The 17,485-nt window shown below is 44.2% G+C and overlaps 1 long non-coding RNA gene across 1 annotated transcript in view; it reads right to left on the bottom strand.

Moving 5' to 3' along the window:
• Window positions 1-442: 442 nt before the first annotated feature.
• The window catches only part of LOC141164974 (uncharacterized), a 39,869-nt gene continuing 22,826 nt past the window's right edge, over window positions 443-17,485 (bottom strand). The window contains exon 3 of the long non-coding RNA XR_012251009.1: window positions 443-2,789. This is a non-coding gene — a long non-coding RNA (uncharacterized lncRNA). The remainder of the gene's footprint in view (window positions 2,790-17,485) is intronic.

Genomic DNA, 17,485 nt, shown 5'->3' with positions numbered 1-17,485 from the left:
TTAGCCAGATGAGCAAAGTCAAATTCTCTGGAAAAATGAATAAGACCCCAAAATTTTCTAAGCTCAATAATATTAGTTGGTATGGGAACAGGTTCAATAGCATTAACCCTATCATGCATTTTTTTTTTATCTTCTGCTGAAATTGACACACCAAAAAATGTAACCTCTGACTTCATCAATTGTACTTTGTCAAGGCTCATTTTGAGTCCCGCGTCAAGTTTCAAGGGTCTTTTTGCATTCATATTCATCAGCAGTTTGAATTAACAAATTATCAACATATTATAAGGCTTTGTCTCTGCAACCAAGGGGTTCTAAGACCTGAGCCAATGCCTGATGAAAATACACAAGGGAACTGTGAAATCCCATGGGCAACCGCATGAACAAGTACTGCACATTCTCAAAGGTAAATGCAAAGCGGAGGACAGATTCAGGTGTTAGGGGTACTGAGAAAAAAGCAATTTGCAATGTCCAAACAAGAAAACACTTTACTATCACTCCTCAGCTGTGACATAACTTCAGGGACAGATGCAACTAGGTGAACACCTGAGGGAGTGTACTTATTTACAAATCTCAAGTCTACAACCATTCGAAAGCTACCATCTTCCTTTTTTACAAGTAAAATGGGACTTTTACATGGAGAATTACCTTTTACAACAAAACCTTGTTTTTCTAATTCATTGACCGCAACCCTTATGTAAGGCATTGCATCCTCAGGAATTTGGTGCTGATGCTGGACAGGTGGTAGCTCTTCATTATCAATTTTAACTTGAGTTTGCATCAACACATCATCAGTTTTATTTGAGATCCATAATTCCGGGAACCTTTGTTTCAATTCATTTTTAAGAACATCATTATCAACATTTTCATCATTTTCATCAGTACATGAACGTAGACTGGAAATGGGTAATTTGTGACTCTCCAACTCCTCCACAGGCACAGTTACAGAACAAATATTTGCTTCTTTGTTCCACCACAGAACTTTGTTACATAAATCAACAACAATTCCCATTGGTCCCAAAACATTGGTACCCAGAATAGTGGACCATAATTGTGGATTTACCCAAAAAGTGCATCGAAGACCCCTTTTCTTCGATCCCCCTGCATCCTGAAATCTCAGGTTCACTGGACGACTTTTTACTGCTTGAATACAGGAGCCCTCAAATCCTACCAAAGTGGTAGTCTCAGGCAGTCCAGGGGGTGACTGCAATTTGTGTCCTGTTACTGAAACTGAGGCTCCTGTATCGATGAGGATGTCTTCCCACAGCAGTCCCTCTATTCTCCCCCTGACATAAGGTCTTCCATCATTGCCCAGGGAAAAAGGGACAAGGAAGGCAAGGGGAACAGGGGTAGCACATTATCAGTCGGTGTTACCTGCAGTGGGAAGCCCGAAAAATCCATCATCCTTAACTGAGAAAGTTTTTGATCCTGCAGCTCCCACCTCCACCCCAAATAGTTCTTCAGTAAGAAACCAGTTCTCATGATCCCACAGCTCCTTCATTAAAAGAGCATGGAGATGAGGAGGGGTGGTTCCTCTCTGAATAACATTGATCTCCGTGCTGGACAACTGGGGGCTGCTGGAGAGAAAGAAAGAGCAGAAGGCTCCTGAGAGACAGGGTTAACCATCTGAAGACCCCTATATACTGCTGATATTGCCTAGGATCATTCACAGCAGGATAAGGAGATCACCAGTCAACAAAATCTCTACAACATCATCAATAGATTCAGCATTCTGCAAGACTCCTGACTTGAAAGCTCCCTCTAAGGGTATTTTCTTTAAAAATTACATAAACTCTTTTCTAAACTGTTCCTCAACGATGTCTTATCACCACATTCTGTTTCTCTAAATGTCCATTCTTCTATTCTATGTCTCCTGTCCTCAATATTCCTGTCAATCTCTGCTACCCCTCCCATCTCATCAATGACTATTTGCAAAGCCAATATTCATACCCATCTTTCCGTACTATCTGTGCTTGCTTTAGAGTTTCATCCAGCTTTTCTACTCTCTCTCTCTGAACACTGCCCCTCCCTGGGTGATCCCATTAACATGCTGTCTTGCAGGAAATCTATCAATGGACTGAAGAAAGCAATAACTCTCTTACACAAAGCCACTGTTTGGCTACTATCTTCCCCTAACACCCCTTTCTCATCTAGTTCCCTGCTTTCTTTTGTTAACCACTGCAAACAATTTAGCCAAGTGGATTTAACATTAACCCCCTCCAGCTAGGGTGTGCCAGTATGCTTATCTGCCTGCCTTCTGTAACCACTCCTTACTGGAGGACTACAAGGACGCATTTTCTCTGTTCTGGTATTAACAAGTGCAATTTAAGCGAAAGTTAGATACTCACACCTCTCTGTCTGGAAGACCCTTTGCCGGCTTGAGTCGACCAAAAGAGGTGTGGCCACGTTTCCAGCCTCTCTCGCTACGCTTCTCCCTCCGCCTTTTAAGGCCTCAATGCTACCGGGCTCACAAAGTCTTCTTCACGTCCTTGTAGATAACTCACGTAGAGGTTTCTTCTTGGATGCACATATATTTTTATAGTCGTTCGCTTTTATAGTTTTCTTATAAAATCGGGCAGGCTTGAAGCGCTCCACGAGATGTCCTCTATCCGACTGGCTTACTTTGAGCGATTTACACGTGGTGCCACGCCTTTTCTGCCCTTCCAATCTCTAGTTCCTCATTTACAATCCTCTCCTTTTGGTTTGGTTCTTCTGAAGGCAGCTCCACTGAGCCGCTCCTCTTGGCTGGCTGCGCCAATTGTAAGAAAGTCCTTACTAGGAGCTGAAAGAGCCTGGAAAACAGTGTAGATAATTCTTCAAAGCAGAGAATGAAGTTTATTCAGAGGTACGCGGCAGAACAGTTCAGAATGCAGGCAGGGAAAATACACTTGACACTCGCAGGTGTCTAGATAAGCAAAACAGCATTGGGATATCTGGCGATGGTCTGGCCATGGTGTGGCTTCAGTCTGGCGATGGTGTGGCCTTGGCGGTGGACCGCCTGTAGGCTGACGATAGCATGGCGATGGAATGGCGATGGAATGGCCCCGAACAACAGTATCAGAGCCTTTTTATGCATAGCTTAAACAAAGGAACTACATATTGCGGCAAAAGGCATATACATGATAACATCATACTGCAGGGAGAACGTGCATTTTAGAACAACAATGTGATAATGCAAAATGAGAATATTCATGAGTATTTTTACCAAACTTCATTAAATCCATAAATCCCCATGTCCTTACTTAAGAAATGACATATTGACAACTATATTGTCCTAATTTCTATACTACAATTACAATAACGTTATTTACTACCCTATAACACCACTTATTTACCTCACATTGACCTGCAGCTGCTGCTATTAACCTTTGTGCATACCACTATACCTGCTAATGGCAGTGACATCATTTTAACGCTTCATTGTGATTAGGACATGTGTAGGACATGCATCTCATTAGCTGAAAAACTCAATTCTCAAACTTCTGAACAAGATGGCTGCTAGGTTTAACATGGCTGCTCAGAATATTAGGACTTCTCATTCTCTTACATTAACCACCGGGGAGGAAGGTGATCTTGATGAGACTCAGCCCCTGGGGCTGTGGGGTACTCGGTAGCCGGGCCGGTCCTTTTGGGGTAGTCATGGCGGCAGTGACCCGGTCCGTGGCCCAGGGCGGTCAATCAATGAAAAGTCGGTTGGGGATATAAAGTTTTGGGGATAAAGTTCGTGACACCACCCATGGTATGCGGTTCAGATCCACTGGCGTTGTTGGTGATGCAGCAGAGATGGTTCAGCTCTCCACAGGTAGAGCTAGACCCCAGGGCAGTTAAATGGGAGAATTTGAGATGTTGGTAATGTGGTGCAAGGCAGGTGATGCAGCAATTAAGTAAAGGACACATCGGGGTGCAGTCTTCAAGTATTTACTCACAGTTATTAAGATGCTCCAGGTTACAACGGCCAGATTATAACCACCTGCCGAGTCCTGTGTCCTCCGGGGAAGTGATCCAGCCAACTCTCAGATAACTTGGGTGCACTTGATCGGGACACCTTCTTGTGTACCTTCCTAGGTTGTCACTCTCTGCGCTGGCTCTCGCCCTCCTGCCCTGCGCCTCACACACAGTGCTCCGAGCCAGTGGCTGCGGGCCTTGTTGGGCGACGTCTTCTCTGTCCCCTTGGTCCTATATGGCCACCTTTTCAGCGAATGTGTATAGTGTTTGGCACGTGAAGATAATGTAACCTCTGGTTTGCTAGCTGAGTCTTGTAGTCCTCCACTAGTCTGGGGCCGGTCCCCTTCTGCGACCTGATCCCTTCACGATCAGCGTGAACTCGGGTGCACGGGTGGACTCAGCACTTCCCGTGCCCCTAGGATCCTCTCTCTCTCTGGAGCCCTCCTCACTGCTTCAGTCTTCTCTCCGCACTCTCTGAACTCCTGCTCCAAGGACTGGAACCAGGAATGGCCCTTTCTAGATGTTTCTACCCTTGCTTTTATACTATTCCATCAGTGCTCCACCTAAACTGCTTCCTCCACCCACCTCCTCTACTTAGTTCCACCTTCCAAACAGGGACCGGGCCTGTGCTCTCCCTTAGGAGCTGTTATGTTCTGCTACCAAAGCTAAGGAAAGAGAGGAGATCTGTCCCTACTATAAGACTCAGCTGAATCCCTACGATGTAACAGGGAACCTGATCCTGCGATCAGACCTGCTAAAGTCCTAATCTAGTCTGTACGGAGACCTATAGATTTGGGGAGGGAATCCCTACAAGTACTAAGGACTGGGAGGAATAAGGGACACCTCCTAACAGAAATAGCAGCAGACAGACGAACAAACAAAATAGATAGAACCTAGAGGTCCGTAGACCAAGCAAACTAACAGAGTTAGATACAGAGCACAGGCTAGCTAGAAAGTAGATATACAATGAAGTCCAGCAAAGCCAGAAGGGCGGAGCAGGATTAAATAGGCCAACAAGGTCATGTGACCAGCAAAGGAAAAAAAGCCTAACAGCAAGGTTCTAACAGTACCCCCCCTTCTAAGAGGATCCTCCGGATCCCCTAGGACCAGGCTTATCAGGAAATCTCCTGTGAAACGCTCTGATAAGTCTGGACGCGGAAACATCATCTGACCTCACCCAAGAGTTATCCTCGGGTCCGAAACCTTTCCAGGCCACAAGATACTGCAAACTACCTCTATACCGTCTAGAGTCAAGGATGCGAGAAATTTCATATTCCCCGTCCTCCACCACCGGAGGAACAGAGGCAGAGGCGTCACCATCCGACACAACAGCTTTTTTTAACAGAGAGACATGAAAAACCGGATTAATTCTCCAGGAGGTAGGAACCTCCAACCTAACAGCAGATTGGTTGACAACCTGAAGCACCTTAAAGGGCCCTACAAACTTGGGACCCAATTTCTTAGAAGGAATCCTCAACCGCAGATTCCTAGAGGACAACCAAACCATGTCACCAACAGCGAACAAAACCTCCTGTCGTTTCCTATCAAAGTAGTCTTTAGATTTTCTGTTGGCCTCCTGAAGATTACCACGCACATCCGTCCAAACTCTTTCCAAATCACCGGAAAAATTCTCCTCCTCAGGCACGGCAGATCCCAACTTGGAGAACGACCCAAACGACGGATGTCTCCCAGAACAACAAAAAAAAGGCGAACAACCAGCAGAAGAAGATGTATGATTGTTCAGAGCAAATTCGGCAAGTGGCAGAAACTCAGACCACCCCTCTTGATTGTCTGCCACAAAACAACGCAAGAACTGCTCAACATCCTGGTTTTTCCTTTCTGTCTGGCCATTAGATTCAGGATGATATCCGGACGAAAACGACAAATGAATTCCCAACCTGTCACAAAAGGCACGCCAAAAACGAGCCACGAACTGAGGACCCCTATCAGAAACAATGTCAGTAGGAACGCCATGAAGTCTGACAATTTCCTTGACAAAGGCCTTAGCGAGAGTTTTAGCGCAGGGCAGTTTGACGAAGGGAACCAAGTGACACATCTTGCTAAAACGGTCCACGACCACCCAGATGACAGTAAAACCCTCAGAGGGGGGAAGGTCAGTTATAAAGTCCATAGCCAAATGTGTCCAAGGAGCACTGGGGACCTCCAAAGGACAAAGCAACCCCGCAGCAGGAGTATGTGAGGACTTAGATCTAGCACATATAGTACATTGGCGCACCCACTTAATGACTTCCTTCTGCCATCCAGGCCACCAAAAACTGCGACCCACCAGTCTCTTGGTCTCAGAGATTCCGGGATGACCTGCCAACCGAGATTCGTGACACTCAACAAACAAATCTCTCCTAAAGGTCCCAGGCACAAACAACCTCCCATGAGGAGTGTTAGATGGGGCATTCTCCTGAGCTTTAAGAATCTCATCTTCCAAAACGGAGTCTAAAGCAGCTATCACAACACCTTCTTGTAAAATGTTTTCCTCTTTCTCAGCACCGACTATGGGAGAAAAACTGCGAGACAAGGCATCCGCCTTAACATTCTTAGTACCAGGGATGTAAGTAACGGAGAAATTAAACCGCGAGAAAAACAGTGCCCACCTAGCCTGACGGGCATTCAGGCGCTTGGCAGCGTCAAGATATATCAGATTTTTATGATCCGTAAGAACCTGAACGGGAAATTCCGCACCTTCCAAGAAGTGGCGCCAGTGTTCAAATGCGAGTTTAATAGCCAATAATTCCCGATTACCAATATCGTAATTCAATTCAGTCTCCGAAAATTTTTTTGAAAAAAATGCACAGGGATGTAATCCATCCCCGTTATCCTGAGACAATACTGCGCCAACCCCCACAGAGGAAGCATCAACCTCAACCAAAAACGGCCTAGTAACATCAGGCTGCATAAGGATGGGAGCAGAGGTGAACCTCTCCTTGAGATACACAAAAGCTTCAATGGCCTCAGAAGACCACTGAACCGCATCAGCACCTTTCCTGGTGAGATCAGTCAGAGGTTTGACAATACTAGAAAAATTTTTTATGAATTTTCTATAGTAATTGGCGAAACCCAAAAACCTCTGTATTGATTTCAAACCAATAGGCCTAGGCCATTCCTGCACAGCCTGAACCTTAACCGGATCCATCTCAAAACCTTTGCTGGAGATAATGTAGCCCAAAAAACTAATTCTCTGTACAGCGAACTCACATTTCTCCAGCTTAGCAAAAAGCGAATTGTCCATTAATAACTGTAATACCTCACGCACGCTCCGCCAATGAGACTCCAGATCTGGCGAATAAATCAAAATGTCATCCAAATACACAACCACATTTTTACCGATCAAAGGTCTAAGGATGTCATTAATCAAATTCTGAAAAAATGCAGGAGCATTAGTAAGACCAAAAGGCATAACCAGATTCTCAAAATGACCCACAGGAGTGTTAAAAGCAGTCTTCCATTCATCACCCTCCTTCATGCGCAACAGATTGTATGCCCCCTTAAGGTCAATTTTAGAGAACCACTTGGCCCCCAATAACTGGTTAAACAGATCAGGAATCAATGGCAGTGGGTAAGGATTGCGTACCGTAATTTTGTTAATCTCACGAAAATCCAGACAAGGACGTAAACCGCCGTCCTTTTTTTTTACAAAAAAAAATCCAACCGCCACAGGAGACTTAGAGGGCCTAATGTGACCGGCGGCCAAACTTGTCTGTATGTATTCCTCCAAAGCCTTCCTCTCAGGAATAGTAAGGTTAAATAAACGACTTTTAGGAAGAGTCGCTCCAGGGACAAATTCAATAGAACAATCATAGTCTCTATGGGGAGGCAAAACCTGCGATTCTTTCTCAGAAAAAACTCTCCAAAAATCCTGAATAGGAACAGGCAATTCTCCCCTATCCAAAGCTGCAATACGCCCGTTACAACACTTGTCATAACATTTATGGCTCCAGGATTTAATTTCACTGGTAGACCAATCCAGTACAGGATTGTGAAATTTTAACCAGGGCAAACCCAATATTACTGGAGAAGGCAAGTTATTCAACACTACCAAATCCAATTTCTCATGGTGAACACCATTAATAGTGAGAGGAAATTCACTGACCTTGAGAGTAATATTCTTCAAAGGGGAGCCATCCACAGAAACCACAGCAATGGGGGATGATAAAGGTTCAGGTTTTAAATTGAGTTTTTCCACGAATCCCCCATCAATAACATTCAGTGTAGACCCGCAATCAACAAACACCCGAAATTCCATTAATTTTTCCTGAGCAATCGTGGAAGCAGCTAAAAATATACCCTTGGAATTTAAACAGGCAATACGGGCGTGACTGACCATTTTTTTTTCTTTCTTCATACGAAGCTCACAGCCTTTAATCAAATGACCAGATTTTCCACAATAGAAACACAAGCCTTCTGAAAAACGACGGTGTTTTTCTTGAGAGCGAGGTGCCACCGATCCAATCTCCATCGGTTCACCACTGTTAGTACACACATTATCATAACCAGAAACTGACATAGCAGAGGATTTGCTCTCATTAACCCTAGCACGCAGTCTTCTGTCCACCCGTATAGCTAATTGCATAGCCTGTTGCAAATCCTCAGGTGTAGGATAAGCAATTAGCAGGTCTTTAACCTTTTCACTGAGCCCAGCAAGAAATAGACTTTTCAGAGCAGAATCGTTCCACCCTGTTTGAGTGGACCAACGACGAAAATGTGTACAATATTTTTCCATATTACCTGATCCTTGTTTTAAACGTCTCAACTCAGTCTCAGCTGATGCCACACGGTCAGGATCATCATATAATAGTCCTAAAGCAGAAAAAAAACTATCCACTGATCTGAAGCATGTATCACTAGGTTGCAAAGAAAAGGCCCACTCCTGAGGCTCTTTGCGCAAAAGTGACATTATGAACCCTACGCGCTGGGATTCATCCCCAGAGGACTTGGGTCTCAAACGAAAATACAATAAGCAAGCATTTTTAAATGAAAAAAATTCTCGATGTTCACCAAAAAATAAATCCGGCAAACATACCTTAGGCTCCAAGAAATATGCTCCAGGACAGTTACTCACGTGCTGACGGAGCTCGGCCACTTCCAGAGAGAGTCCCTGCAGGTGTTTAGCCAAATCCTGAACCGACACCATGATGGAACAAAAAAAAAATCTTTCCTTAGAGAATTTACAGGCTGGACTTACTGTTATGTTCTGCTACCAAAGCTAAGGAAAGAGAGGAGATCTGTCCCTACTATAAGACTCAGCTGAATCCCTACGATGTAACAGGGAACCTGATCCTGCGATCAGACCTGCTAAAGTCCTAATCTAGTCTGTACGGAGACCTATAGATTTGGGGAGGGAATCCCTACAAGTACTAAGGACTGGGAGGAATAAGGGACACCTCCTAACAGAAATAGCAGCAGACAGACGAACAAACAAAATAGATAGAACCTAGAGGTCCGTAGACCAAGCAAACTAACAGAGTTAGATACAGAGCACAGGCTAGCTAGAAAGTAGATATACAATGAAGTCCAGCAAAGCCAGAAGGGCGGAGCAGGATTAAATAGGCCAACAAGGTCATGTGACCAGCAAAGGAAAAAAAGCCTAACAGCAAGGTTCTAACAGGAGCTATCTGGATCCTCCCTATGGAGTAGTGTAGTGTGGGATGTGAGTGATTGGGTCCTGGGTAGTGCTCCCTTCTTACCTGAGAGTGGGGTACCACACCTCTGGCTGAGATGCAGTACCTCTGTGGCAACTGGACCCGCAGGGGCGCCACACTTATGCGGACTGTACTGTGCTGTCAGGGCAACAAGAGCAGAAGGATCACTCTGAGGGAAAGGAATGGGATAACACATTGGATTATGACGAGGTTGAAGATCCTACCTGGTGTGAACCCAGAGTCATACAGCCGAGTAACTAATCTGAGGAGGTGGAGGAGGAAGATGAGTAGGTTGCCTTTCGCCCTACAGCGCAGACTCGGAGTGATACAAACACGAGGAGCACTACATCCTTAGCCACAACTTTGGCTGTGGCCAGCAGCGGTCTCAGGTCTGCTGCTCACAGGGGCAGCAAGGGTTTCCTAGGCTGGGCTTTTTTTGTCACCGCAAAGGATGAGTCAACTCACGTTACCTGCAAACTCTTCGATAAAAAACTCAGCAGAGGGAAAAACTGCAATAATTTGACTACTATATGCATGAACCTTCACATGCGCAAACAACATGCGTTACGCTGGGAATCTCACCGTGCTGAAATGCGGACCAGTGGACCTCAACAACCACCCTCCGCCCCATCAACCGCATCCGCTGCTTTTTCCTCCTCCTCTGTTACTGTGCCAAGTATTGTCACACAGGTCTCCCACCGCAGAACTTCTGGTTCTCTACCCACTCCAGTCAGGCTGAGCGAGAGCCCGTCAGCTGTAACGGGAGTGGACATGCCTGCTGTGTTTGATTAACCGAGCACACATTTCTCAATCCACCATAACATCTGCACCTGCACCTCACTCACGGTCCAGCAGTTTGTCCGTTTCACCATACTCCGCCCTCTCTCAGCACTGCAGCCAGCTCTCTGTCTCACAGTTGTGGTCACGTAAAAGACTGTTTCCTCCCACACATGACAAAGCTAAGAGGTGGAACTCCACCATCTCCAATCTGTTGGCCACGGAAATGGTGGTTTCAGGCCCTAATTTTTTGAACTGTAAACACTCCTGTATGGCTGCTTTTTTACTGAGTAGGTAACCGGAGAACTTGGGGGAAACCCCAGCAAACACGGGGAGAACATACAAACTACTTCCAGATGTTGTCCTCCATTATCACAAAGGAGTTAGATCATTGTCTAGAAGACCGACCACCGCTGCTGTCTACCTTGTGAACATTGTGTTGAAGCTTGCAAGGTGTCAGGGGTTTACTGTAACAGAGAGGAGCCAGAAGACTGCAGCGTCTGATTCCTCGCACTCCTGCAGTCATTAAAAAGAAGCCTTTTGCCTTCATATTAATCGGTGCAGAGGTTAATCTGCTCAGTTGTGAGCTCCTGGAAGCTTACCGTGATTTAGGCTCTCAGCAGATTTGTCCCGTGTATCTCCCATACTGTGATATCGCTGTACCCCAACACATCAGACTGTCGCCTACCGTGGAAACCTTGAAAAGGAAGCTGAAGACCCACTTTTTGTGACCAGTCGGTGACCCCTTTTCACATGTAACGCGCCACGGAATAAATGTCATTGTAATAGTAATAATAATTATAGTACGTGTACTCTGGGTCAATTGATGGCACTTTCCTGGTGTCTACCCCTTATTTGATGTGTTTTGGCAGCTTTTGTGCCCGTTTAAAGGTGTTGTATATGCTTTTTTTTGTTCCCCATTGAATCCTGTGGAGTTTTTCAATGTTTGACAAAGATTCGACAAATAAAATCGGCGAATGTCTAAATATTCGGCGAACATTTCCGAACTGAATATTGAAATGTTCGCTCATCTCTACTTTTCACAAGTCATTTCAATTTGATCTGCTAGTTACAGAAGCGATCTGGAGGGGAGATACTCATTTCTCAAGTTATCAATTGATTGGCTCTGTTCTAGTGATCACTAATGTGTATTTTTCTAATCAGGCATAGGTGACTTTTGGTATGCGAGCCCTACATGCCCTAGACTGCAATATTTAAATTTGAACTGGACACCATCTACCCATCAAATGAGAGGCCCTGACGTGTGTTCTAAGAGATTTCTTCATTTTCCATGAGACCAAATTGGAAAAAAACAGTCTTTTGAACTCAAAAAACTACCTAATGAAATAGAGGTTGAAGAAACAGCTAATAAGACTTCCTATAGTGATATATTAAAAGCTGACATATCATACACAACAAATTTGAACAGACCTAAACTGAAAAACTCTGTCTGAACAACTGGATACGCGGATGAAATTTTGAATAAGGTCATAATTGCTGCCGCTGCTTGGCAATTTGTCCACATACTCCACATTTCCACATTTTATCAATCAACTGAGCTGGTCATGGACTAGTGCACTCTACCGCCAATACTCTTTAGGAGTTCTATCTCTATTACCAGACTTTATATAATATTAAACATAACATGAGACCCCGTTGTGAAGTGCTCAAAACCGCTATCTCTGAGTATTTAAAACTATGCCCCCTCAGTGAAAACCTGCAGTAAGATGTTTCTGACATTGAACAAGACATTTTGGAGATATAACTTAATTCCATAATTAAAAATCTTTTAATTGGCAAAAGTCAATGCTCTGAAAGATTCAACTTGAAATTGTACAAAATTCATAGATGCACCACTTTCACCTATGTAGCTATCTCAAGTGCCTAGCCCTGGTATATGAGCTCACTGCCTCTATTATGCCTTTGGAAAATCTGCTTTTCTGAAAAATTACCTGCTTATGGTCTGCTGAATGTCAGAGTGTCTGTTATCCATTGATATTTAGAACAAGTCTCTTACACCAACACTTAAACTTTCGGTTTCTTGCAGACTTGAATAACTCAACAACAAAATTATCTCATACTAGTACATAATCCTGAACAAGTTACAACAAAAAAACTCCAAATCCAGGGCCGTATTTGGAGTTCATAATGCCCTAGACACTTTAACCCTTTCACCACCCAGCCTGTTTTCACCTTCTTTACCAGGCCAATTTTTACAATTCTGACCACTGTCACTTTATGAGGTAATTACTCTGGAATGCTTCAACGGATCCCACTGATTCTGAGACTGTTTTTTGTGACATATTGTACTTCATGATAGTGGTAAAATTTATTCGATATCACTTGCATTTATTTGAGAAAAAATCAGAAATTTGGCAAAAAATGTGAAAATGTCGCAATTTTCAAACTTTGAATTTTCATGCCCTTAAATCATAGATATACAGGACAGACCAAAAGTTTGGACACACCTCATTTAAAGATTTTTCTGTATTGTCATGACTATGAAAATTGTACATTCACACTGAAGGCATCAAAACTATGAATTAACACATGTGGAATTATATACTTAACAAAAAAGTGTGAAACAACTGAAAATATGTCTTATATTCTAGGTTCTTCAAAGTAGCCACCTTTTGCTTTGATGACTGCTTTGCACACTCTTGGTATTCTCTTGAATCCCTACAAGTACTAAGGACTGGGAGGAATATGGGACACCTCCTAACAGAAATAGTAGCAGACAGACGAACAAACAAAATAGATAGAACATAGAAGTCCGTAGACCAAGCAAACTAACAGAGTTAGATACAGAGCACAGGCTAGCTAGAAAGTAGATATACAATGAAGTCCAGCAAAGCCAGAAGGGCGGAGCAGGATTAAATAGGCCAACAAGGTCATGTGACCAGCAAAGGAAAAAAAAACTAACAGCAAGGTTCTAACAGTACCCCCCCTTCTAAGAGGATCCTCCGGATCCCCTAGGACCAGGCTTATCAGGAAATCTCCTGTGAAACGCTCTGATAAGTCTGGACGCGGAAACATCATCTGACCTCACCCAAGAGTTATCCTCGGGTCCGAAACCTTTCCAGGCCACAAGATACTGCAAACTACCTCTATACCGTCTAGAGTCAAGGATGCGAGAAATTTCATATTCCCCGTCCTCCACCACCGGAGGAACAGAGGCAGAGGCGTCACAATCCGACACAACAGCTTTTTTTAACAGAGAGACATGAAAGACCGGATTAATTCTCCAGGAGGTAGGAACCTCCAACCTAACAGCAGATTGGTTGACAACCTGAAGCACCTTAAAGGGCCCTACAAACTTGGGACCCAATTTCTTAGAAGGAATCCTCAACCGCAGATTCCTAGAGGACAACCAAACCATGTCACCAACAGCGAACAAAACCTCCTGTCGTTTCCTATCAAAGTAGTCTTTAGATTTTCTGTTGGCCTCCTGAAGATTACCACGCACAGCCGTCCAAACTCTTTCCAAATCACCGGAAAAATTCTCCTCCTCAGGCACGGCAGATCCCAACTTGGAGAACGACCCAAACGACGGATGTCTCCCAGAACAACAAAAAAAAGGCGAACAACCAGCAGAAGAAGATGTATGATTGTTCAGAGCAAATTCGGCAAGTGGCAGAAACTCAGACCACCCCTCTTGATTGTCTGCCACAAAACAACGCAAGAACTGCTCAACATCCTGGTTTTTCCTTTCTGTCTGGCCATTAGATTCAGGATGATATCCGGACGAAAACGACAAATGAATTCCCAACCTGTCACAAAAGGCACGCCAAAAACGAGCCACGAACTGAGGACCCCTATCAGAAACAATGTCAGTAGGAACGCCATGAAGTCTGACAATTTCCTTGACAAAGGCCTTAGCGAGAGTTTTAGCGCAGGGCAGTTTGACGAAGGGAACCAAGTGACACATTTTGCTAAAACGGTCCACGACCACCCAGATGACAGTAAAACCCTCAGAGGAGGGAAGGTCAGTTATAAAGTCCATAGCCAAATGTGTCCAAGGAGCACTGGGGACCTCCAAAGGACAAAGCAACCCCGCAGCAGGAGTATGTGAGGACTTAGATCTAGCACATATAGTACATTGGCGCACCCACTTAATGACTTCCTTCTGCCATCCAGGCCACCAAAAACTGCGACCCACCAGTCTCTTGGTCTCAGAGATTCCGGGATGACCTGCCAACCGAGATTCGTGACACTCAACAAACAAATCTCTCCTAAAGGTCTCAGGCACAAACAACCTCCCATGAGGAGTGTTAGATGGGGCATTCTCCTGAGCTTTAAGAATCTCATCTTCCAAAACGGAGTCTAAAGCAGCTATCACAACACCTTCTTGTAAAATGTTTTCCTCTTTCTCAGCACCGACTATGGGAGAAAAACTGCGAGACAAGGCATCCGCCTTAACATTCTTAGTACCAGGGATGTAAGTAACGGAGAAATTAAACCGCGAGAAAAACAGTGCCCACCTAGCCTGACGGGCATTCAGGCGCTTGGCAGCATCAAGATATATCAGATTTTTATGATCCGTAAGAACCTGAACGGGAAATTCCGCACCTTCCAAGAAGTGGCGCCAGTGTTCAAATGCGAGTTTAATAGCCAATAATTCCCGATTACCAATATCGTAATTCAATTCAGTCTCCGAAAATTTTTTTGAAAAAAAGGCACAGGGATGTAATCCATCCCCGTTATCCTGAGACAATACTGCGCCAACCCCCACAGAGGAAGCATCAACCTCAACCAAAAACGGCCTAGTAACATCAGGCTGCATAAGGATGGGAGCAGAGGTGAACCTCTCCTTGAGATACACAAAAGCTTCAATGGCCTCAGAAGACCACTGAACCGCATCAGCACCTTTCCTGGTGAGATCAGTCAGAGGTTTGACAATACTAGAAAATTTTTTTATGAACTTTCTATAGTAATTGGCGAAACCCAAAAACCTCTGTATCGATTTCAAACCAATAGGCCTAGGCCATTCCTGCACAGCCTGAACCTTAACCGGATCCATCTCAAAACCTTTGCTGGAGATAATGTAGCCCAAAAAACTAATTCTCTGTACAGCGAACTCACATTTCTCCAGCTTAGCAAAAAGCGAATTGTCCATTAATAACTGTAATACCTCACGCACGCTCCGCCAATGAGACTCCAGATCTGGCGAATAAATCAAAATGTCATCCAAATACACAACCACATTTTTACCGATCAAAGGTCTAAGGATGTCATTAATCAGATTCTGAAAAAATGCAGGAGCATTAGTGAGACCAAAAGGCATAACCAGATTCTCAAAATGACCCACAGGAGTGTTAAAAGCAGTCTTCCATTCATCACCCTCCTTCATGCGCAACAGATTGTATGCCCCCTTAAGGTCAATTTTAGAGAACCACTTGGCCCCCAATAACTGGTTAAACAGATCAGGAATCAATGGCAGTGGGTAAGGATTGCGTACCGTAATTTTGTTAATCTCACGAAAATCCAGACAAGGACGTAAACCGCCGTCCTTTTTTTTTACAAAAAAAAATCCAACCGCCACAGGAGACTTAGAGGGCCTAATGTGACCGGCGGCCAAGCTTGTCTGTATGTATTCCTCCAAAGCCTTCCTCTCAGGAATAGTAAGGTTAAATAAACGACTCTTAGGAAGAGTCGCTCCAGGGACAAATTCAATAGAACAATCATAGTCTCTATGGGGAGGCAAAACCTGCGATTCCTTCTCAGAAAAAACTCTCCAAAAATCCTGAATAGGAACAGGCAATTCTCCCCTATCCAAAGCTGCAATACGTCCGTTACAACACTTGTCATAACATTTATGGCTCCAGGGTTTAATTTCACTGGTAGACCAATCCAGTACAGGATTGTGAAATTTTAACCAGGGCAAACCCAATATTACTGGAGAAGGCAAGTTATTCAACACTACCAAATCCAATTTCTCATGGTGAACACCATTAATAGTGAGAGGAAATTCACTGACCTTGAGAGTAATATTCTTCAAAGGGGAGCCATCCACAGAAACCACAGCAATGGGGGATGACAAAGGTTCAGGTTTTAAATTGAGTTTTTCCACGAATCCCCCATCAATTACATTCAGTGTAGACCCGCAATCAACAAACACCCGAAATTCCATTAATTTTTCCTGAGCAATCGTGGAAGCAGCTAAAAATATACCCTTGGAATTTAAACAGGCAATACGGGCGTGACTGACCATTTTTTTTTCTTTCTTCATACGAAGTTCACAGCCTTTAATCAAATGACCAGATTTTCCGCAGTAGAAACACAAGCCTTGTGAAAAACGACGGTCTTTTTCTTGAGAGCGAGGTGCCACCGATCCAATCTCCATCGGTTCACCACTGTTAGTACACACATTATCATAACCAGAAACTGACATAGCAGAGGATTTGCTCTCATTAACCCTAGCACGCAGTCTTCTATCCACCCGTATAGCTAATTGCATAGCCTGTTGCAAATCTTCAGGTGTAGGATAAGCAATTAGCAGGTCTTTAACCCTTTCACTGAGCCCAGCAAGAAATAGACTTTTCAGAGCAGAATCGTTCCACCCTGTTTGAGTGGACCAACGACGAAAATGTGTACAATATTTTTCCACATTACCCGATCCTTGTTTTAGACGTCTCAACTCAGTCTCAGCTGATGCGACACGGTCAGGATCATCATATAATAGTCCCAAAGCAGAAAAAAAACTATCCACTGATCTGAAGCATGAATCACTAGGTTGCAAAGAAAAGGCCCACTCCTGAGGCTCTTTGCGCAAAAGTGACATTATGAACCCTACGCGCTGGGATTCATCCCCAGAGGACTTAGGTCTCAAACGAAAATACAATAAGCAAGCATTTTTAAATGAAAAAAATTCTCGGTGTTCACCAAAAAACAAATCCGGCAAACATACCTTAGGCTCCAAGAAATGTGCTCCAGGACAGTTACTCACGTGCTGACGGAGCTCGGCCACCTCCAGAGAGAGTCCCTGCAGGCGATGAGCCAAATCCTGAACCGCTACCATGATGGAACAGAAAAATCTTTCCTTAGAGAATTTGCTGGCTGGACTTACTGTTATGTTCTGCTACCAAAGCTAAGGAAAGAGAGGAGATCTGTCC

This window comes from Phyllobates terribilis, unplaced genomic scaffold (genome assembly GCF_046119375.1).
Source record: "Phyllobates terribilis strain yellow unplaced genomic scaffold, ASM4611937v1 Scaffold_11__3_contigs__length_659146591, whole genome shotgun sequence".
Taxonomy (NCBI): domain Eukaryota; kingdom Metazoa; phylum Chordata; class Amphibia; order Anura; family Dendrobatidae; genus Phyllobates; species Phyllobates terribilis.
This window is presented reverse-complemented; position numbering and strand designations above follow the sequence as displayed.